A 24788-nucleotide genomic window follows, 5' to 3' on the forward strand; every position below is an offset into this window, starting at 1 on the left:
GAATTCTAGGCTCCCAGGTACTGCATGATGCAGAGATTGAGGCATGGGTTTTAGGTAAGCATGTCCCCTGGATTGATTTGCAAAGAGTTAATGAAATCTATGGCAAAGAACTTTGTCTGCTTCTCCTCCATCAGGTCCTAAATGTTGGCTCCATAATCTTTCCTCTCATACCCAGGGCTCGGTAATCTTTCCTCTCATCCTTTATTCCTCAGTGATCTAATCTGGTTCCATGGCTTTATATTCCTCATTCATTCATCCAACAAATATTCATATTTCTAGGTACTGGGGATACAGTAGAATACAAAACAGAAGACAAAAATCTATGTCACAGAGCTCATTTTCTCATGAGTAAACAGTTGATAAGGAAGATGTGGCCATTTTAACCATGATCCTAAATTCTTTGGTATTCCATCCAATGCAAGGTAGAGTCAAATTCTGATCTCTTGAACTTGGGTGGTCCATAGAGCCTAATGAAAGGGATGCTGGGTGACTTCCGAGGATAGGTCATCCAAGGCCATGACACTGGTCACTGGAAATGCTCACTCCTGGAGCTCTGCATGGTCACATAAGAAATAGACCACCATGCTGGAGAGCCACATGTTGGTGTTCTGGTTGACATTCCCTGCTGAGTGAGTCCTTTAGCCCAGGCACGACACAGGAGTGGGAAAAGCTACCTTGGAAGTGGATCCTCCTGGTCCAGCTGTTTCAGCCTCAGCCACTTATGTCACTCCCAACGGAGGCCTGGACTTTAGGGAACAGCGAGGTTCTGTCCTCACTGTGCATTTTCCAGTACTGACCCACAATATCTGTGAGCGGAATGAAGTGGTTTTTGTTACTCCACTAAGATTTGGGTCAAGACATACAGTGACTTCTAAATGTATATCCCCAGTCCAGACCTGAGTTCCAGGTTTGTGTGTTCAGCTGCCTTCTCATAACTCCACTGGGATTTCTTTCCTTTCTTTTTTTTAAATTTTTTTTTAATGTTTATTTTTTGAAAGAGAGAAAAAGAGAGAGAGAGAGACAGAGTGTGAGTGGGGGAGGGGCAGAGACAGAGGGAGACGCAGAATCCGAAGCAGGCTCCAGGCTCCGAAGCAGGCTCCAGGCTCTGAGCTGTCAGCACAGAGCCCAACGCGGGGCTTGAACCCACGAACCGTGAGATCACGACCTGAGCCGAAGTCGGACGCTGAACCGACTGAGCCACCCAGGCGTCCCTCCACTGGGATTTCTAAGTGAGCATCTGAAAATGTCCACTTCCAAAATGAAAGTCTCGATTGTCACCACTGCCTCCCAGCAACAAACAAAAACAACTTGTCCATCTTCCCAGTATTAGTACAGGTCACGAGCTCCCATCTAAATACTTAAGACACAGTCATCCTAGATTCTTTTTGCATCATTTCCCACATCTAATCTGTTAAGAAATCTCGCTGTTTTGACATTGAAAATAGACCTCTCATCTAGTTTGCCTCAACTCCACTGCCCATAGGCTAGCCCTAATCACCACTGTCTTTCACCTGAAACAGCCCCCTAACACGTTCCTGGTATCCAAACCTAGCCACTCTAGAATGTTTTCCCAACAGCAACGAGGAACTTCTTTCAAAAACATAAATCAGGATTTCCAGGCAAAGGATGGTGTAGTAAGTGAAGACTTCAGTGCTTCCCAACCACCACTCTCTCCCCAACTACCCAATTCTCTAAACAAATAGTAATGAACGTATATATTACATGTGAAAAATTGAACAGCAAAGCTGGGATTAAATACAGAATAAACAAGTCCAGGAAAAGGAAATGGAATGAAACACACACTCACACACATGCACACGCACAGAGTGAATGGGATGTCAGCTCCAGTCTTGCAGTCAAAGCAAGCAGTAAGTAGGTCCTGGAAAGGCATATGGGCTCCATGAGCTATTTCTTCTGAGGAGACCCCTGCTTGAAGTATATAGACTGGGGGTTGTCTTCAGAGTCATAAAATGAGGTGGAAAAAGACCATCCCACTACTGCCACTGATTATAGCTCCTGCCAAGTAAAGGCATGGGAAAGTGGATGATACAGGCACATCCTTGAGACCAAAAGCTGAGCCAAGCCGCCACTGGCTCTGCACCACCATCTGAGATCTAGTTCTAACTGGTGGCAGTGGAGGTCCAGGTGCAGGCAACTGTAATAGTATTAGACAATGAGAGAGATACACAGAAGGAAAGAGGTGTGTACCGGGGGAGGATCTCCCATTAAAATAAACCTGTAAACTAAAAGTCCTATACATGTGAAATAATCTAGTGCTAAGAGAGACAATAAGGTAAAACATTAGAATGTAAATTCACTCTTAGAAGATTTGTGTATCAGTTAGTTATTGCTGTGTAATAACATGTCACCCCAAAACTCAGTTGCTTTAAACAATTTTATAAAATATTCCCACAAAAACTTTCAGTACTAAGATCTATCTGTCCAGTAGATAGATCTGTTTGCACTAGAAAGAGAGTAAGAATTTATGGACCACAATCAAGTTTCAAATACACAGAGACACATTTGATAGACTTGAAAGGTGGGACAGTTGAAGCCAGATTGCAGGAAGTGGCATTGGGGTCAGGAGTGGAAAACAAAATCACCATAAGTAAGGAAGGTTACTGTTCACTCTCAGTAATGGGACTGGGCTGGGAGAGGAGACCAGAAGTGTTAGGTTAGTATGAAAGCTCCAATAGGTGGGGTGTCCTCTGCACCATGGTTAGGAGCAAGATGTAGCTTAAAATGGGAAAATGTATTTCACTAAGGGACTGTGCAGTTTTTTCCAAATGCAAGTGTGGATACATGCATACACACACACACACACACACACACACACACACACACACGTGAGCAGAAGGAAAGTTCCTTCCAATCTGCCAGAGAGATGAACACACGAGTTTATGGATTGCCTGGTGCCTCTGATAACATGACCCACTGGAAGGCTTTTCAACACCAGGGCACCTGGGGGTATCTGGGGGTGGAAGTTCAGGTAGCAGTGACAGCAACAGCAGTAGCATCAGAGAGAAAAGGTGCCCAGGAGAGGTTCCTGCAGATACAGCTATGTGGACCAGTAAAGTAGGAGAGGCGTCTACAGATGTCTTCCATAACGGAAGAGGAGGTTACAACAAATTAAACATGAGACAAAGAAAACTAGCCTCTACCAACTCTGTTGACTGTTGGAGAGATATAAGGAAAGGGGTGGGATGAGATGCTACCCTTTGGCTGTGGTAGCCAATGAGTCCACGGATATTAGGAGAAACCACTGAAGTAGTATTCCCTTGGTGCTGCAAGCTGGGGAGGCCAAGAGGAAATTCAGGTAATACGAGAGACTGATCTGGAAAAAAATACACAGGTCTTTGAACACTAAATTGTAAATCTAATTCTGTAAAACCATTATGGCAGTCAGCCTCCAAGACGGCCTCCAATGATCCCCACATCTGGGTATTCAAACCGTTGTGGGATTCAGCACACACTGGATAGGCTGACCTGGGAAACCAGTAAGCTATCACACAAATAACGGTGTGTGATTTTAGCTGCTAGGCCGTAAAATACATCATAGCCTCTGAGCTACTCTTTTGGATCACTCAGTCTGTGGGCAGCCAGCAGTCATGTGGTAAGGACCCTCAGGCTATCCTACGGGAAGTTCCAAGTGGTGTGGAATTGAAGTTTCTTGGCAATAGCCTTGTACATGTGCCATCTTGGAAGCATATATTCCAGCCTCAGTCAAGTTTTCAGCTGACTATAGCTTCAGTCCACATCGTGACTTCAACCTCTTTGGAGACCCCAAACCAGAACTACCCTGTTAAGCTGCACCAAGGTTTCCGACCCACACAAAAACTGCATCGAATAATAAATATTCATTATTTTTAAGCCCTTACATGTTAGGTTACTTTGTTATGCCCCAAGAGATAGCTAGTACAGATTTTGGCACCAGAAATGAAGTCGGACAACAGATCCTTTAAGGATTTTAAGAATGAGTCTGTCTTCTCCTTGATTCTATGAGTATAATATTCTCATGGGTTCAAACCCCTCTAGGCTGCATTGACTCAGCCAGCTTCACATGGCTGCAGCAGGCTGGCCTGGACTTGCAAACATGAGGGTGACAGGAATCCAAGAGAGGAAGAGAAAATACACAAGCATTTTTCAAGCCTCTACTTGAGTGAAATTTGCTACTGTCCTGTTGGCCAAAGAATCACATGTCCAAGCACAGAGTCGCCTGGGAGGGTGGTACTCAAGGGCATGGATGAGGCAGTTGTTATAAACTGGGGCTGTTAATACAGTTAATGTACCACCACAATCCACTAAGGTTGCTTTAAATATGTCAAGTTATAGGAATATTTTCAAGATGGCAAACCCCTCATTCATGTGTCCCTGTTTTCTACAGCTCTTTAATCCAACCCAATTTTCCTTAAGTTTTAACAAATGATTTCTTAAATGTACACAGAATTGTTCTTGTTAAATCCTTTCCAGCATATTTGGACAGTTTCACACCAAAATCTCTTGGAGTTACCTTCTTTTGTTGGTTGCCAGAGGCTTCCCCTAAGCTTTAGTATGCTATCTAGTAATAAAAACCTGACTACTTCCAAATACTATTTTTAAAATGTCAATAAAATTGGTGTTTTGTTTTGTTTTTTTTAGAACTGTAGATGACTTTCCTCCTCACATACATTCCTTGGCTCTTTATCTTACAAAAGTAAAAGGGAGATTCAAAAAAGAAAATGCAGAGCATGGGATGTTTGTTACCAGAGACCCATGATTATCTTTACCCCTGATTGAAAAGGAAACACTACTCACTTTCCCTTTAGTAGTAGCTCTTTGCTCTTTGAAGTCCTACTGCCATTACTGATTTTGTATTAGATGATTCTTTTGCAACATTTATACCCATTGCTTAGTATCCTTCTATTGCATATGGTTTTTCTTTTTCTTTCTTTAAGGATGATTTTAATCCCTTTCCAGTTGCATTTCAAAAAGACTTAGAACATGGCATTTTAAAAGCATATTTAAGTAAAACCTGGTGTTGTAACTTACCTCCAAACAGAGTTACAAAGTGGCTCCATTGCACTAGATGTATTGCAGGAGGGATCCCTTGTTGCAAAGGGCACCTGGAGAAAATGATGTGTGAGTTATGGGCCTACAGTAGATACTCGTGGGGAAATGTGCCCTACTTAGTGCATCAGCTGTCTTCTTTGAAGGATTTCTGAGCTTAAAACCATGGGATTTGATCTATTTATATATTTTATGTGGAGTGGGAGAAACCATTAGTACTTAAAACATTGGCTTTGGTGGATTTGACGTGGTTTTAAAAATGTTCAAGAAATTTCAGGGAAGTTAGTGACTTGTAATTTTGCTGAAGCAGGCCATTTACTCTGAATGTGCTGTGAAGGGGAAGAGTGTGCACCCAGTGGGCCACCTCATCGCCCTTGCCTCATTCCATCATCACCCACCTGGGAATTCTTTTGCAGCGATGGTCGCAGTTGTTTGCTCATAATGCATTCATCCCCACCTTTCTCCTCTCTGCCTCCTGATCATTTTTATGTTCCTTCAGGTTTCCACTTCTACTTCCCCATTACAGGTTAAGGTGGGCCTTGATTGGATGAGAGCCAACCATCGTCATTGGTTTGGGAGTGACCATGTGGCTTAAAACAATGTAATTAATCAAGGCAACCTTAGAAAATCTGGGTATCATTTAGCTATTGCTGTGTAACACACCACCCAAAAACTCAGAGTTGCTTCCAACAATTTGTCATAGCTCTCCAAGTCAGCTGTGTGGTTCTGATCTCAGCTGAGCTTCTCTATGTGTCTGTAGTTAGCTGCAGGTCTGCGCGTGGCTCTGCTGTCCAGGTTAGGCTCTCCCATGTGTACGGAGGTCAGCTGGCTGGAGATTAGCATAGGTCGGGCTCAACTGAGATAGATTGCTTCTGCCTCATGTGGTCTTTCATTGCCCAGAAGGGCAGCCGAGGTTTGTTCTTTTAGCGGAGCCAGGCTTCCAAGTGAGAGTGAAAGGTGACCCTCTTCTGAGGCCCAGGCTCAGAACTGGCACCTTGTTACTTCCACCTTATTCCGTTGGCAAAAGAGGCGTGAGGCCAGCCCACATTCATGGGGTGGAGAAACAGACTCCACTTCATGATGAGGGGAACTACAAGCTCACATTGCCAAGGGCATGGTTTCTGGGATGTGGAGGTAAAGAATTGGAGCCATTTTTATAATCAGTCTACCAGGGTCAGAGTGAAATGTCTTTGCTCACTTCTGGATATGAATAAGGAAGTGGACGGAAGTCCCCAGAGCTCCTTGCAGCCTTCTTGCTATACAGGGGAAGCCAGCCTGAGGACAAGGACAGTATACAAGGGAAGACAGAACCAAAAGAATTGCAGAAGAACCATGTCACGGCTCTCAGGATCCTGAAGACATCTGCATCAAGCCAGCACCCCCGGACTTTAGAGACACATAAGCCAGTGAATTCTGATGTCATTCCAGCCTGTGTGATTGGAGTTTTCTCTCTGGAGAAACTCAACTGAGATTCAACAGAACAGTGCTTTGCTTCTCCCTTAAAATTGCACCTCATCCCAAAAATTCAGCTACTAGTGCTTCTAGGAAAAGAATGCATAGATATGTAGGAGACAGTTCTTAGTCAGAAAGTCAAAGTTTCCTATAAATTAAAGAGTGAAATGTCTTACTCAGCAGAAGTTTGCATCTGTGACTTTAATCCTATATTTATGGAATATTCAGGAGTCTGAATGGGTCACTTAAAATTTCCAGTTATAATTTACTGTCTCTTATGGAAAAAAAATTACATGTTTTAGTAGACAGTTACTCAGTCTGTTTTTTTTTAATTATATCTTTTGAAATACTCTCTCAGTTTACTTTCTATTTCTACCACAGTTTTATTGACCTTTGCACTCTATGGCTTATGTTAAAAATACTATCTATCGGTATGTTGAATTTGCTTTTCCTAAACTGTACACAATCCTTCATGATTCCAACAAAAAAATTTAATGGGGGGTATTGAGTTCATACCCTCCTTAGCCAGTTTGAGAATTATAGCTTTAATAGCATTTGAAGATTTGTAGATTTACGAAGGACCTTGGGACATAATCTTCCCCAAGTGTCGAATGTCTATTCTATTCATTCATTTAAACAGTTAAGTGAATATATGAAGCTTAATGTAGTCACCATTTGCTAGGTGATGTATCAATACTTTCAAATTCCAGTGGAAAGAACCCTGGGAAGAAGTCCAGGGATATAGCTTCTGGACCCAGTTATATTCCTGAATGGCTGTGAAGTACAGAAGTTTAGAGTACCAACAGAAGCAGTAAAGTCATGTGATCCAACTTGGAAGGTGCAGGGTGTCACTCCACTGTCATGGGAAATCAAACATTGATGGAAACACTCTCAAAAAGCATGGGAAATCATGTAGAAACTCAAATCTGCCCTAATTCTCAGGAAGAAAAAATGTTGCATCACATTTGTGTAAGGCCTAGTCTAGAGAAAGTTGCCACTGTTCCAAAGACAAAGGAATAAGATCTGAGAATTTCCACATTAGCTTAATAAGTTACAAGTTTCCACCTAAGCAGAGTCACATGTACAGCTGTGCAACTTGTACACTGCACAACATCAAAGATTGCTGTTCACAGTCTGTGGTATCAATAGCTCCTTCAGGCCTTATCCTCTGACATAATATACACTTTTGTATGTGACATCCCTGCACTCAAATCCCTTGTGTCATTTATTAATTGGGTTGATACAAGTCCGGTCTAATTTCAGAAGCTGTATATCTATTTTCTCTGGCTGTTTAGTGTTCCAGTGTAAGCTTTTCCCTATTAAGGAAAAAGTGGTCCTGGAATATCATTACCCCTTGGTTGCTCTGAGCCTAAGGACCCAATCCCTAAGTCTTTTCCTATTGGACCTCTCCTGGGAGCACGACAGTACAAAGGGAAAGAGCGGCCTCCATTTCAAATCAACCAGTCAGCTCATCAGCCAAATGCAGGCAGTTCTCCTTCTTGAGAGTGTTTCTTCATCCTAGTAAAGACTGTTGGCTTAAATATTCATCAAGTCCTTCCCACTGTCAATGAATCAGTTCCATTAAAACTTGTCACTGCTAATGAGGTGTCCTTGCCCCACTCTCTTTTCATTCCATCCACTCTTAAGGAACACTAGTTTTGTCTTCCCAGATAATAATGTGATCATTTACCTAGCACATACTCTGTGCCTGCCATTGTGCTTTTCTTCCCTCTTTTGTAATATGAGAGAATTGAACTTGAAGACACTGAGTAGGTTGGGTCAGAGCTGGCATAGGACCCATGTGGCCCTACCTTTCTTGAGGCTTTTCCTTGTTGAGTCTAGGACAGTATTTGCTTCTTAGGCTCCTGACAGTTGACTGGTATTTGCTGCCCTCTTGGCATAGGATTAAGGTTGTGCCTTGGAGCAAAGGTAAGCATCTTTGCTGAGGCACTCACTTTTGCTCCCTGCCTTGCCTCCAAGAACATATCTGTTCACCTGTGGACAAAGCCTCTGCCATGGTGAAGTCTTGTGAAACTGGCACTTTAGGCTTAAAGCCACCTGCCTGGGTCATGGCACTTAGGGCCCAATCACAGAATAGTAAAACCAAGCCCCAGGGCTAACATAAGCATCTGTAATTTGCTGGGTTCGCAACCCCACACTGTATCACAGACCCATCCTAAGCATCTCCATTTGTTATTGTGACCCACCAATCACACACCCTTGACATGCTTCCAGGTTCCTGGACCAGTTGCCCAGTTGCTGCAGGTTATTAGGGGGTGGAGGGTGCCAATAAAGGCTATCTCCCCACCTACATTCTGAACCAACTGAAAAGACTAAATAGATGGCAGATGGAGGTAAATGTTCTAAAATGCAGTTGGTGATGGAGACTTTGGCTTATACCTATGAGAAGGTGGGTTTCTGAACACTGAGCCTCACACTCAGGCAGGCTCAGTGCCCCTGATGTGGTAGAATGCACTGGGTAGGCTCCCTACTCAGGGGGCTGGACATTTCCTGTGTCTGGAAGGCATTTCTCCCATAACTGTTGTATGGATGGCTTTCTTGTCACTTACATCTTAGCCCCAAACTGACCTTCTGAGGGTGGTCTTCTCTGACTCCTTGGCCACTCTCTATCATCTCTGGCAGCTCTATGACATGTCTACACATTCTTAGACACTGCTTTCATCTGAGATGGGGCTTAAATCCCCACCCCTTGAATCTGAGCCAGTCTCAAAGACTCTGTTAAAACCAACAAACATAGCAGAAATGACACTGCATAACTCACAGTAATTTCTGGGGTCAAGTTATTAAAGGTGATAGAATTTACACAGTGTCTGCTGGGACACTTGCTTTTGGAGCTCTAAGCCAGCAGGAATAAAGGCCAGCTATCCTGAGGCTGCCGCCATGGTGGGAGGAAGCCCAAACCACATAGAAAGGCTATGGGCCAGGGTTCCAGTTGGCACTCACAGCCCATATCCTTGGTGACAACCAGCCTCAGCCACCAGACGTGCACAAGGTGCCTTCAGAGGGTTTAGCCTGCAGCAGCCAAGCACCCCAGTCTTAGAATCTTCCCAGATGAGGAGATATCATGACAGAAACAATCTATCTATATTGTGCCCTGTTAAATTCCTGAACTACCGAATCCACGAGCATACTCAAATGGTTTGTTTATTGCCATTTACTTTTGGGGGTGGTTTGTTATGATGAAGTAGTAACTGGAACACCCTGTTTAATATCTTTTCCATAGCAGTACTTATCATGGTTAGAAATTATATTGTTTACTTATGATTTATTTACCGATAGCCTATCATTCCTACAGAGTTGCAAGTTAGCTCTGTTAGTGCAAGGGCTTATCTGTCTTAGACCTAAAACAGTTGTGGCACATAGCAGGCCGTCAATAAATATTTGCTGAATGAGTGAATGAATAAAGATCTTTTCCCTTGTAGAACAGAAATAAGAGTTCCTGGGAGAGTATTTCAATCCTTTTATTCTTCATCTCCAGGCCCTGGGCAACAAAACCAAGGCTGTTAGTGTGAAATACAAAGTAGACTTCTTGTTATAACATTCAGGCAAACTACCCTGTCGAACACTCAATTATTCCTTCAATGCCATGGGCTGAGCACCTGCCCTCACCCTACAAACCTGCCACTGTAATTCTGACTGGGGACAGTGAGGTAGACACAACCTAGACAGTGTTCAAGGAGTCATTGTTTAGAGGGCACTGACAAATTAAATAATGGAGAAGCGTCATTAGCAGAACACAGCCTCAGTGGCAAGCCCCTTAAAAGTCAGGGGCAGTGACTGCCGTCTGCACACCACCCTATCCCCAGAGCCCTGCTCAGAGCCTGGCATGAAACAGGTGCTCAGAAGTATTTGTTGAGTAGAGGAAACAGAGATTGTTCTGAGCCAGGGCAAAAGTAAAGGCGTGGATCAGAAGAGAAGGAAAACTATGAGTAAAGGAACTATGAGTAAAGGAACTCTTGTGAAATGTTGAGGGAGCATTTCGTTCCCCAAACAGCATATTCTGCCATCATAAAGCATCCTTACAGAAGCCAATTTAAAATACCAAGGACCCTGGCACAAACACGCCACTGTTTTCTTAAAGCAAGTCTATTAAGATGACATGAAAAAATAATGGCATCTGCCTCAGGTTTCTGCTTGGAGATGGATTCATGCAATCTCAGCATTTTATCCTGAGCAGCTCCCCTGAGAAGATGCACTGGGGAAGCAATTTGTATATCTTTTAACTAAGACAGGAAGCCTTGAAGTCTGTGGGTTGTCCACTTCCGTAAGACTCCAAACCAGTCGCAGGGAAAGGTGTCAGATCTGAAGATCTTGTGTGCTGTTAACTGCATGCGGTTCCCCCTTTCCCCACCGCACCCCCGCCCCCCTGGTATTTACATCTAAGGCAATGCAAAGCCTTCGATTTTACAGCCAAGTTAGGATGCTGAGAATGTTCCTGAGTGGAATATGCCTGAAATTAATTAAGATATGTAGAAAATTTGGGCACATCACCAGGGACAGGGGATGTATTGAATTATTATTTGTTGAATGAATGAATGGATGGGATAACTGCTAAGATTGCTTTATGCTGTCGATGGTTTTACTAAACATATCAAATGCAGTCTCACCCAGACAGGTTTTACCAAGACAATTTCATGGAGGAGTAAAGGGAGTGTTTAAAAAATGCAACACCAAGAGCAGTCGCTCAGTGCAGAGGGATGCAGCACTTATTGACTCATTGAGTCCTTACACTTGGTGCTTTTTTGGCACATTGCACTTTGGTGGCTGCGTGGACCTTTCTCCACCTCTTTGTCCCCCTAAGCATCGCCATCAGAGAAGTCAAGGATGGGGCTCAGTCACAACACAGACAGAAGAAGACTCATTAGTGGGCAGCCTCGCCAGGAGAAAGTGTGAATATCAAAGTAATTAGTGATTGCTGAATATTGTCAGCATTTCAGCATTGCCCTCTCGTGCCATTGAATCCTCAAGCACTTGCCTAAAGTTCCTATGAGCACGCCTCATGTCCCTTCTAGGAAGTGGAATGATGTCTTGGGAAAAACACAGGTGTTTAACTCAGGAAGTTCTATGTTCCCAGACTCTGTAAGCCTCAGGTAACTGAGACTATTATGCCTATATTGTAATAAGTGTGAAGATCACATGTTATAATGTCTTATACATGGTCTGCCACATAGTGAGGCAAGCAAGCATTAGTAGCCTGTCCTTATTTTTAAGCCAGCGTATAAAATCCTTGAAGTCAGAAAGCTGGCACAGTGCCTTGCATATGAGAAGATTTTATGAATATTTATTGTATGAGTGAATGCATGAATAACCATGGGATGAAATAGTGTATTAATCAGGGTAACTCTAGCAGCAGAAATAAATATATTTCAGTGGCTTATCAGAATAGAATGCTATTGCTTACTCACCAAAGACTCCAATTTGGGTGTTCTAATCAGCAAATGGCTTTCGACCACATGTTGACTCATGGGCCCAGGCTCTGTCCAGCCGATATATGGCTTGGGCCTTGGCGTCTATGTAAATCAGCCCCAACTGCCTGAAAGGGAAGGGACATTCACCAACTTCCACTCACGTTCAGCTGGAGAGACCTGGTCATATGGCCACACTTCGACCCAAGGGAGGCCAGAAAGTAAGATCCCTCATTAGGCCCGGTGTGCCTTTCAACTCTACACACTTGCGTGAGGGGACTGATTGTTACTGTCAAAATAGTTTAAAAAAAAAAAAAAGAAGAAGAAGAAGAAGCCAGAAACTTAGAGATGAGTGAACACATAATGATAATTTGAGTAAAAGGTATTCCTATAATATTCTTTATAAGAGATAATAATTTAATAATTATTAAATTGTTATTAATAATAGTTGGCAAATGCAGGTGCCTATAGGAAACAGGCAAGAAATATAATGACTCAAGTAGGGCAACAGGATAAAGGGGGAACTGTGCTAATTTGGATTTTCTTAACTCTCTGAGGCTTCCAAAACAGGGAGTTAAATTCATTGCCTCCCTCTGTTCATGTTGTAGGCCTGGACTAAATGAGAGTGCTATTTTACCTTATTTCATTTTATTTCGACTTTTTTTTTAAAGTTTATTTATTTTGAGAGAGAGAGAGAGAGAGAGAGTGAGTGAGCAGGGGAGGGGCAGAGAGAGAGGGAGAGAGAGAGAAGAATCCCAAGTAGGACCCGCGCTGTTAGCACAGAACCTGATGTGGGGCTCAATCTCACGAACTGTGAGATCATGACCTGATCCGAGATCAAGAGTTGGACGCTTAACCAACTGAGCCACCCAGGTCCCCCCTTTATTTTGATTTTTAATTAAAGTTTAACAAATCTACAGAAAAGAGCAATATCTAAGTGTACAGCTTGATGAGTTTTTACAAACGAAACACCTGCAACCAGCACCCAGATCAAGAAACAGAATGTCCTCAGTGTTCCAGAAGGCCTCCTCATGCTCCCTTCCAGACTTCTCTTATAATATTTCCAAATAAGCCAGAAGTATGAAATTTAAAGTAAATTTTCTTCTGATTTTTACTGTATTGTGTGGTGGCCATGTAAGAGACATTTGCAAGGTGGACTTGGTTGAAAGTAACCAGAATGTAACCACCCTCCCTCCTCTCAGGATGGGTGTCTGTTGTCCACTGAGTCTAACAAACCACCCTAAAATGTACTGCCTGAACACAACAAACATTGATTATTTCTCATAAGTCTGGTTAGGCTCACACAAGCATTTACAGATATCTTGAAGGTCATCTGGAGGCTAACTGGTCTAGGATGACATCAGATGGCATGGCTCATTTCTACTCCTTGTGGCATCCCATCCTCCAGCAGGCTAGCCCAGAATTGTTCACATGGTGGCTAGGCAGAGTTTGAAGAGAGAGCGTGAGGCAGGAGTGAGGTGGTAGGGTCAGATGGGTTGTGAGATGTGATGATGGAAGCAGAGATCCGATTAATATGGCCATGGATGGAGGAATATGGGCAGCATTTGGAATCTGGAAAGGCAAGGAGTGGATCTCCCCTAGAGCTTCCTGAAAGGACACAGCATTTGACTTTAGCTGCCTAAGACACATTTCAGACTCAGGACCTCCAGAACTGTAATATCAATTTGTGTTGTATTAAGCTGCTAAATTTGTGGTCTCTTGTTACAGCAGCAATAGGGAACGGTTACACCAAGCTTTTGCCATGCTGCAGACTCTGCCTTTCATAAGTCCCTGAATGGCTGTGGACGTTCTTGCATGGCCAAGAACATTATCACTCAAGAGCCAGAAACCAGGCCTTGCTTTGGACTCTGTACTGCAGACACAGCCCCTTTCTGGCCACCCCCCACCTGTGCCCATCCCCATGGAGCCAGGAGTCTTGCAGGCCCATGCTACTCCAACTGGGTCTACACCACAGCAGTGGCAGCCTCACCTAGGCATTTGTTAGGTGTGCCAATTCATGACTCTCAGACCTATTGGATCAGAACCCCTGGGAGTGAGACACAGGAATTTGTTTTGTTTTAATTTTTTTAATGTTTATTTTTTTTTGAGAGAGAGAGAGAGAGCATGGGGGAGGGGCAGAGAAAGAGGGAGACACAGAATCCGAAGCAGGCTTCAGGCTCCAAGCTGTGAGCACAGAACACAACATGGGGCTTGAACTCATGAGCCACCAGATCATGACCTGAGCCAAAGTCAGACACTTAATCTACTGAGCCACCCAGGCGCCCCAGGAATTTGTATTTTAACAAGCCCTCCAGGGATTGTGAAGTAGGCTTATGACTGAGAACCATTGCTACCCAGGGTATGTGTGGGAGTCTTTTCCCAGGGTCTGTCCTTCTCAGCGTAGGCCATCCTAACATGAATGTAGTCTGGGGCCCAGGAGATGGTGGTTTGGAAGAGGGTTGAGAGGCTTCAGTTTAGTCTTATGGTCTGAGGTGTCTGTATTATTGCACAGGAAGTCCTGGTTTTGCTGGAAGTAGCCAGGGGAGGGGAGAGAAGAGGGGATGGACTGGTGTTTTCATTTAATATCTTGTTCCCAGAAGCATCTGGTCGTAACAATTAATGGAAACAGGGAAAAAGCAAAGTGCTTTGAAAGTGCTGATTTCTGTATACTTAGAGAAATGATGAGTATCACCTTATATAGAATCAAAATCACTTTGTATGGCATGACTGCAATAATAAAAATAGTAACAATAAAAATAAATCATCACCATCATCATTGTTACTGTCTTAGGTCTGATTCCCTGGAAGCAGAACCTGAAAGGATTCGTGAGTGAGTGATTTATTGGGGAGGTGCTCTCAGGAGGAACCTAGGAGTAGGGGAAGCAGGACAGAATAGTGGAGGAAGCCAAGGAAGGCAAAGCCCCAGGCTCAACCTGATCCTGAGTAAGGGCAGCTTTGGAGTGTGAGTTGCAACTCATCTTGTATCTGCCCAAAGGCAAGGGAACTGAGGCTTCTGAGTGTGGCCCCTGTGTAACTGTCTGCTTTGGACAACACCTGGCATGCAGGCTCCCTGCTTGTGCAGGGAAAGTGGCTCCAGGGCAAAGCATACAGGAGCTAGTGGGCAGGCACTGGAACCAGTACCCTGGTCCCTGAGCACTGGCGTGTCCAGTTCGGCTACCCTGAGCTCTTGTTTCATGCTGGGCACTGTTTTCAGGGCTTCTCTTGAATTCAGTCATCAAACCCTTACCAGGGAAGAACAGTTGCCATCCCCATTTTGCAAATGTAAACCTGAGGCACAGGAAGATTAAGTAATTAGACCAAGGATCCACCTGAGGTAGGAGGTAGCTGAACTGGGATTCAAACCCAGGCAGTGCAGTCCCCAAACATCCCTACTAATGGCCCCCTTTTGCCACCATTCTCCCATGGGCCTCACCTGCCCGCCCTGCTTCCAACTCCTTGCAGGGACAATACTTCATCGAGGGGGAGCAAGTAGGTGGTTTTCCAAGTCTCCTTCATCCAGGAATCAGAGTGAGGCTTGAGAAGAAAAGGGAATTTTTTATCAACCACAAGAGAAAATCTTAATCTATATGCTTAATTAGGTCAGATACCCATTTTCCTCTGAGTCTTTTCTAGTTCTTTGAAGTCAGAGGAAGCCCTGGGCGTTGGAGGGGGGAAAAAGTAGAAAGAGAATTGGGAGGAAACCTCCCACATACACACAGAGGAAAAAAAAAATCAATCGTCAATCTTTTTTAAGGATTGAATGCAGATAAAGTCGGCTATCAGCCCTATCAACATGGAAAAAAAAATGCTTAAAATAAAAACTAGGGCAATCCCCTGAAGGAGGAAAAGCTTGGCATCCATCTGAAGACTCTTCTACCTTGTCAAGAGCCCCCCTCCCCTTCTCTCTCACTAAGATACTGGAATTGTTTACAGTCAATCCAAGGACTCCTTGATGGTTTCGATGTTCCAGGTAAAACAGAAAACTCCAAACATAGATCTGAAATTTTCAGAGGGTATGTGAGGGGCATTTGCTATGGAGCAAGGTGTGCTGGGGGAGCAAGTGTAGACAAGGTGGGTCAAGAGGTCTGGTGCTACCATGGATGGCAGCATCTGATGCATACGTCTATGATTCTGGAAATGTTCTGTGCCTGTGCTGCCCCAGATGGTGGCCACTACCCACACGTGACTAGTGAGCACTTGAAATGTGGCTTGTGCAACTAAACAACTGAATTTTACTTTTATTTAATTTTATTTATTTTTTTAAATTTTTTTTAACGTTTTATTTATTTTTGAGACAGTGAGAGACAGAGCATGAACAGGGGAGGGTCAGAGAGAGGGAGACACAGAATCGGAAGCAGGCTCCAGGCTCTGAGCGGTCAGCACAGAGCCCGACGCGGGGCTCGAACTCACAGACTGTGAGATCATGACCTGAGCCGAAGTTGGCCGCTTAACCGACTGAGCCACCCAGGCGCCCCTATTTAATTTTAATTAATTGTTTAAATTTAAATAGCCATATGGGCCTAGTGGTTACCCTAATAGACAGATTAGTTCTAGGTGTTAACCTTTTATGGATTTGGTATTTCCAAAATCACCTAAAAAAAGAGCGATCTTTTTGTTCCAGCCTTTTTGTGCATTTGTGCAGATGAAGAAATCAAATACATCAGTTAACTTCTGCTGCATAACGAGACAGTGGCTTGAAATAACAGCCATTTATTTATTTCATGATACCCTCGGTCACAAATTGGGGATGGGCATAGTTGGATAGTTGTTATGGTCTCCTGATGCTAAATTTGTACATTTGTGGGCAGCTCCAGCTCAGCTGAGAACTGGCTGGTCTAGGATGGCCTAAGTTGGGGGCTCATTTAGCCTCCATGTGGTCTCTCATGCTCTCAAAGGCTAGCCTGAGATCTTGCACATGATGGCTGGATAGGGTTCCAAGAAAGGGAACCATAGTGTGCAGGGCCCCTGAGGCTTAGTCTTAGAACTTCTGTGACATTCTGTCGGCCAAAACAAATCACACGGCCAGCCCAGATTAAGGTGCCAGGAAATAGACTCCTCCTCTCGATGGGAGATACAGTAGAGTCACATGCAAAGAGTGTGGATATGGGGAAGCATAAATAATTGTGGCCATTTTTTAAATCAACCACACTAAGGCCCCAGGGGCACAGTGATTGGCCTGAGGTCACAAAAGGGAAACTTTGAGTAGGGCTGGGATTCAGGCCTGGGGCTCTTGACTCTCAGACCCCAGGGCTGACCTTAGTTTGGTTCTTGGAATCTCTGTATAACCCTTGCCTTTTTGGACCTCAGTTTCTGCATCTACAGAAAGATGGAGACAGGCAATGATTTCTCTGACTTCCCCAGGCTCATTTCCTATGTTGGACTTGGTGGATGCCCAGGGTGAGGCTCTGGGGTGGGGCGGAAGCCTGGGTGTGGGCAGATCTGGGGGAGCCCATGTGGAAATCCTGATGGCTGCCTCTTTTGCAGAGGGGCTCTTTGCAAGCCAGAAATTGTCACACTCCACAAACGTAAATTTACCGATGGGCTGGCTCAGCCTTTTGGAAAGAAGTTGGTAAAAGACTGAGTTTGGAAAGGATAGCATTTCTTTTTCCAGGTTTTTCTCATTTATAATCCACCCACTTCCTTTTTCTTTCATAAATATGATGTACGTGAGTGGAGCGATCTAAATATCTTCCCAGTTCCAGAAGCTTGACAGTATTTTCACATCGATCTCCCATTCCATACATCACGCCCTGCAGATCTGTGAACTGCAAGGCCAATAAAATGCCTCCGGTAAGAAAGAAGCCACGTGTGTGCTTCCACTTGGGGCCCTGAGTCTCCCAGGGCTTTGCTGCCCACTGCAGCGCCCAGGAGCAGCCACCTCACTATACAGGCAGTCCAGATTTGCGTGTTGTGCCGAATGTCTGGCCCACAGGGCTTTACTGGTGAAAACAGACAGACATTAGAAGGGCAGTTTTTCAGAGGGAAGGGATCATGGAGAAGCTGGCAGTCTTCTGAATATGATAGTGAAAATGGTGAGCTGGAGAGAGCAGGAGGGACGGGGGAGGGGAAGAGGGAAGGGGAGAAGAGGAGGAAGACAGAGAGGAAGCAGGAGGAAGGGCAGAAGGCAAGTAAAGAGAAAGAAAGAGGAGGAGAAGGGTAGGGATGGAAGGGGGTGAAGGAGGGGAGGGGCTGTGGGGTGGGAGGATCACAAGGGCAGGGCCACTTCTGAAGCCCCAGTTTCCCAGGATGCAGACATTTTTCTTTCTTGTTCTTCCTTCCTTCCTTCCTTCCTTCCTTCCTTCCTTCCTTCCTTCCTTCCATTCTTTCATTAGTTCTTAACTTCGTTCTTGCTCTCTTTCTCTTTCTCCTTTTTTAAAAAAATTTAAATATCTAATGGCTTTACTAAGTGACTTATGAACCAGAGAGCACCCCATCTTGCTAAGGTGCCCCTGTGGCTCTTCCCTGTGCACAATTATCTTCCCTTTCTCAAGGGGCCTGGACTCTCAGTGAATCCAGTGGGAGTCCCCAGTTTAGTATCATAAGAGAATGTGACTCAGGTCCAAGGAGCACTGAATTTCTTCTCTACCCCCAGGCTGTGTGCCTTCCAGCCAGTTGCTTCACTTCTTTGCCTGTTTGTCTTTTCACCTACATAAAAGGCTGGGCTGTTTGAGGTGGTTTTTATTTTAAACTCTCTTTGGCTGGGAAAATCTATCTTCTAGTGAACTTTTGTGAAGAAACACATACATTTCCCACAGATGTACAGGGCTGCTCTATGTTCAGTTTGAAGATGGTTGGGTCAGACCAGCTTTCTTAGGTTGGGATCTCTAGAAACACACCCTGAGACAAGCCAATGATCTCTCTCTCTCTCTCTCTCTCTCTCAAGTTTATTTATTTATTTATTTTGACAGAGACAGAGAGAGTTGGGGGGGAGGGTGTGGTGCGTGTGCGCAGAGGGAAAGGGAGAGAGAGAATCCCAAGCAGGCTCCACACTGCCAGTGCACAGCCCAATATGGGGCTCAAAACCACGAACCATGAGTTCATGACCCAAGCTGAGATAAAACATCAGACCCTCAACCCACTGAACCACTCAGGTGCCCCCAAGCGAATGATCTCATAAAGGAAGTGCTCCCATGAGGGAGTTTGGAAAGCAGGACAAGGGTAGGGAAGAGGATGAGAAAAGGTGCAGTTTCAGGCAAATTACCAGCCTCAGCCTGATCCTGTGAGGTTTCTAGAACATCGGTTAGGCCTCAAAGTTTATCTCCTTTGAAGTAAGGAGCTGGTTTTCATCCTCTGGACTAGAGGCTGGTCAGGAGGATATACCTCTCAGCAACTCCCAGCTCTCAGTGCTGGTAAGGAAGCAATAACCTAAGGACAACCCTCTGAAAGGGGTCACAGGGGCCACTCCTTAGCAGCAAAGCACTGCCAACCTGGGGGACAGGCACAAGGAACCAACAGAAGGGATCCTAGGGAATTTGGGCAGGGCACCAACAGTGTCTACCATGCCATCTTCATGAGCTTCTCCAAAAGCTAGTGGTCCACAGAAAGTGAGGCCAACCTAGACCAGTAAGCCCTTAGGCAACCTGCCTTCTGACCACATGGTAAAGTCACATGGTGGAGCCCAGCCCATGTCAGCAGAACCGTGGGGTCGGCCCAAAGAATTCTTGGCTAAATTAATGGTTGTCTTCTAAGCCATTAAGTGTTGGCATGCTTTGTATGCAGCAATAGCTTTCTGACACAGGGGGAAGGAAATTATCCGAATCCAGAGTCTAATTTCTATCCCAACAAATATCTGTAAGTAGAAACTAAAGGTGGGGTCAGTATTGGAGTCAGAATTGACCTATATACAATTTTTTATTTTACTTTACCTTACAGTGGCATTGAACTTCATGAGACACCAGATAGTTCTGCCTGGAAGGAGGCAATAAGAATAATGTCTCTCCAGTTATTACTGAATTAATACTAGACAATTGACCCTTTCTTTCAAATCATCCCCAGCATTTCAAGCTACTACTGAGTTTTAATCTACTGCCTTAAAATCCTCACGGTCACTGCTACAATGGAATTTGTTCTTGAAAGATAACTCTGCTTCTTTAAGAAGAAGGCAGCAAATAATATAAAGAAGGAAAGAATAAAATAAGATTACATGGCTAAGCAAAAAAATGAGGGGGAATAAAAGAATAATGAAGGAGAAATTAATTGAACTGTGCTTTGAATGATTGGCTTGGTGACCAGCTTCTTAAACAGTTAAGATTACAGTAGGGAGGTTAGGTTATATATATATATACACATATATACACATATATGTATATATATATGTATATATGTGTATATATATACACATATATACATATATATACGTATACATATATATACATATATATACATATATATATATAACATAATATATATACATATATACATATATATTTTTTTTAATGGCATCTCCCATGACTTTAATTGAAGTTATTTTTAAGCATCATAGAAGCCCAAATACAAAAGCTTGCTTCAACATGACCTTTCTGGAGATTTTGCAGATTGCACTTTACAGGTGTATCTTATTCTGGCTCAAGTGAGGTACCTATCACTTTGCTTGACATCATTCCTCCCTAAAATCACCACATTTGCATAAAAAATTAATATGAAAAGTGTGGTGAGCCACTAGGCAGATGGAAGCCTTTGACTAATTAGTTGAGAATGGTGACAACTTCAGAGACACGCTTCAGAACAGATTTAGCACTGACACTGCTCTGCAGATATGGGAACACAGTGTCACTTGCCCGGGAGATGGGGGAGGACGAGGTGCCAGCCTCAGAGAGCCTGGTGTCTTGGCTTTGGAGGAGGAGCAACCAAGAGTCTGTTCACAGGTGACAGTCCTGTTTGTGGAGCTCCACAATGCCTTATTGGGTCACATCCTTTGTCACACCCTTCCCTTTCCTCTTCCTCTTCCTGACCCAGAGGGCTGGATCCTTTCCGCAGCATCAGCCCCAGACCCTGTCCTTGACTCCTTGCACATACCTTGCACATCTGGTACTTGCTGCTTCTGGACCACTCATATCTTGATTCGTAAAAGAATCACCTGAAAGCCTTGTTAAACCCAGATACCTGGGTCATACTCCCAGAGATTTGGATTTAGGAATCTGGGGTGGGGCCAGAGATCTTGCATTTTCAACCATTTCCCACGTGATGTTGATGTCACTGGTGCAGGGACCACACTTGGAGTAGTTGTGCCTTAAGGAAATGATAACATTGATCTTAGCACAGTGTTGCAAACTAGCCTCCTGCAGACCAATTTCAGCCAAGAATCAGTTTTTCCTTCATAATATTTTAAAAGGAAATCACCCCCAAATATCTAAAGGTTTTGTCTTCTTTTGTAAAATAAAAGCATCCGTCACTGTCAACAATTGCCTTGATGTTAGTAGTAGTGTGTCCATTTAGAAGGGACATGTACTCTTCAATTTGCTATAGCCCTCAGCATCTGCTCTCACATGACACCAGGCTCACTCCATCATTTCCTTTATGTGTCTGGTCTCTGTTGGTCCCTAAGTTTGTGTCCCTTACTTTAAATTTGCATAATACAAATTAATTCATATTAACTTTCACAGGTAGTTTATCTGCATTTTTGCAAGGGCCTTCTGGCAATAGTGCCTTAGTTCAGAGGTGTGATACTGATGCTGGAAATCTTAGACTGGAGTGGTCATCTTTGTGGAGAATTGTGGGGGTTCTCCGAGGCCCTGGTAGAACAGTCCCCTTGCATGTCTCCGTGAGAAGATTAACCTGGTTTCCCAAAGGTTGCTGTCTAATAATGTGGCAATAGATGAGAGAAGACTATACATGCCCTCTTAGAAATGAAGATCATTTATAAAGCAGAATTTTGACTCAATGAGGCTGGGGTAATACAGCCTTAAGTTCAGAGAACAAAACGTTTACTAGGGTTCTGCTTATGAAAAATCCCATTTTCTCCTTCCATTTCTCCTTAATCAGTTCCTTGAAAGATGGCATGTATAGTTGACCACGGTTTCTGGAGTTTTGCCTGGATTCAAATTCTGGCCTGGCCATTTACTTTCTGCATTACCATGGTTACACTACTGATCACTGGGAGTGCCTTGGCTTCCCCATGCATAAATCACACCAACTTCACAGGGCTATATATGATGGTTAAATGGGCTTTAAAGGTCTTATAATAGCCAATGCCTAGTGAACGGTTGATAAATGTCATTAACACCTGCTTCCTGTTGTAGAAAGTACACAGGCAGAAGAATCAACCTAAACTCGAATTCCTGTCCTACTAGGTATTGGTCATGTGGCCTTGAGAAATGTTGCCCATTTCTTTTATTCATTCATTCAACAGATATTTATTAAACTTATATGACCTCACTGGTAAAATGGAGATAGGAGGTAATCTACTTCATAGAATTGTTGTAAAGATTAAATGAGATAATTCATATAAAATAATGCTAGACATGTGAGAAGTACTTAACAGTATTAGGTCGGCCCACATGAAATTGCTATTATTGTAAGTTAAAAATGATTGAATCCTAACAGTTTTCTGCAGTTCAAACCATACGAGTAGTACTCTTCTTGCTTTTAGTATGGTGGTTGTTGCAATTTTATTCCTACCAACTCTATAGGGAGTGCATCAGTTAGCTCTTGCTGTGAAAAAAAAAAAAAAAAAAAAAAAAAAAAAACAGCTCCAAACCCAGAGGGATGAAAGTATGAACCCTATTTTCATGAGTCTCATGAGCCTCTGGACCAGCTGGATGGTACTGCTTCTCTGGACCAGACCTGACTGATCTTGCCTGGACTCACTGAGGAGTCTTTGCCTCATTATGTGTATTATTTCTTTAACTTAAAGAATGATGTTTCCCAAGCAGTAAAATGTTCCTCTTCCTTTGATGATTAAGTATCTTTATCTTCCCATCCTTTGGTTTTCCTGGAGTTTTTGGAGGCTCTGACTAGGACACACACGGGCAGTCTTCTTTAGCACCATGAAGACTCTATTTCTCTACCTTAAAATACAAGAAGCAGAATCACCTCTGCAAGAAAACAAAGTAACTACGTACCAACTTGGTTGGTTTAACTCAGGTTTCTTGCTGATGAAATGCACAGTTGCTCTTGATATTCTTTTTTTTAAGCATCTTCTAAAATTTATTTTTGAGAGAGAGAGAGAGAGAGCAAGCAGGGGAGCAGCAGAGAGAGAGGGAGACAAAATTCCAAGCAGGCTTTGCGCGGTCAGCACAGAGCCCAATGTGGGGTTCAAACTCACAAACTACAAGAACATGACCTGAGACAAAATCAAGAGTTGGATGCTTAACCAAATGAGCCAGCCGGGTGCCCCATATTCTTTTTATCCAGCACCTCTAATCACCAGCGGCAAATTCAAAGATACTGCTAAATGAACTCTAGTCATATCATAAGGAGGTGAAAAAACTCTGACCTCTCCAATTTTGAAGACCTCAGTTACAAAGGACTTTATGAAGCCTTTACAAAGTCTTTATGTATTGAAATAATAAAAGCTAAAACTTCCATGTCACTCTGTACATGCATTAAATTGTTTTCTCCACTCACTATTCTGATAAATACTGATGGTACAAATACTATTCCCATTTTACAGATTTAGGAAAATCGAGGCACAAGTTAGTTAGAAGTTTGCTCAAAGTCACCCAGATAAGAAGTGGGGGAGTCAGGATTTGAACATAGAAACCCTTGGTTGGGACCTACACACTTAAGCATGATCAAATGTGCGCTAAAGGTAATGGTTGTCCTCTCTCTACCCAAATAATATTAAGAATATTAAGTCCTTTCCAATTCAACTGAAGATCCAGAAACTGTGACTAGGACCAGTGAATCGACAGAGGCAGATTGTAGCTCAGTATGAAAACAAAACCATAGTCTGATTTTTAAGAGCTGCTTAACAATAAAGTGCAATGTAAGGTATGGATTCCCAGATACAACTGAACATCACTGACACAAGAACTCAGGGACTGGGTTCAAATCCTGGCTCTTCGTTTTCTTCCTGTTAAAGTGTCCAAGGCACCTAAGTTATCTTAGCCTCAGCTTCATCATCTTGAGAAACAAAACAAAACAAAATAACAACGAAACAACTCTAAGTCACTCCATAAGTTATTGTGAGGATAAGGTAATATATTTAAAGCTTGTGATTCATTAGAGTTCACCAGCAAGGACTCATTTCCTTTCTTCTACCATCGTAGGACTTGCCCAATGGAGCTTCCAAGGAATCTTACAGGAATAGGAGACATGGGGCTACATCTTGTATCAGAAAAAGGGTTAGTCTAGCTACTCTGTACTAATAGCATCACCTGGGGCTTGTTAGACATGCAGATTCATGAGCTGTACCCCAACCTTCTGAGTCCAATTATCTTGAGGTGAAGCCCAGCAGTCTGTGCTCCCAGGTGATTCTCATGCTCCATAAAGTTTGCAATGCCCTGGCCCAGGTGACCTCTACAGACTCTTCCAGCTTTAATTCTATGGTTCCAGTTTATCCCTCCCTCTCCACCACCCATGTAGTAATTGCTACCTTGTGTTGAATACCTCGTCTGCTCAAACATGTGAGTAAATACTTGGCATGCATTTATTTAATCTTTGCACCAGTGAGGTTGCTGATATTATCTATCATCCACACTGTACAGATGAGGAAACTAAGAAGGAACCAGCATACTAAGATTCCCATCTGAATGCATTTGGAGCTCTGACTACTACTAAGCACTCTGCTTAACTAATCACACAGGGTCTGTTAATCTCCAAGAAGGACCTAGAGGGGAGTTATTTGTCTTTCAAATCCATTCATCCAATAATGCCATGGAATAAAGAAATTAATCTAATGATCCCAGACAAGTCCTAGAGAGT

At 43.4% G+C, this 24788-nt stretch overlaps 1 long non-coding RNA gene across 2 annotated transcripts in view; it reads right to left on the reverse strand.

The window, feature by feature from the left end:
• Window positions 1-5051: 5051 nt before the first annotated feature.
• Window positions 5052-24788, reverse strand: part of LOC122214963 — a 46784-nt gene continuing 27047 nt past the window's right edge. The window contains exons 3-5 of one of the 2 annotated variants that reach the window (XR_006200169.1): window positions 15358-15458; window positions 11925-12052; window positions 5052-5102 (exon numbers count right to left, since the gene is read on the reverse strand). This is a non-coding gene — a long non-coding RNA (uncharacterized LOC122214963). Of the gene's footprint in view, window positions 5103-11658; window positions 12053-15357; window positions 15459-24788 lie in introns of those variants that run through there. The other variant, XR_006200168.1, reaches the window with a different exon arrangement.

Source organism: Panthera leo, chromosome A3 (assembly GCF_018350215.1).
Source record: "Panthera leo isolate Ple1 chromosome A3, P.leo_Ple1_pat1.1, whole genome shotgun sequence".
Classification (NCBI taxonomy): Eukaryota; Metazoa; Chordata; class Mammalia; order Carnivora; family Felidae; genus Panthera; species Panthera leo.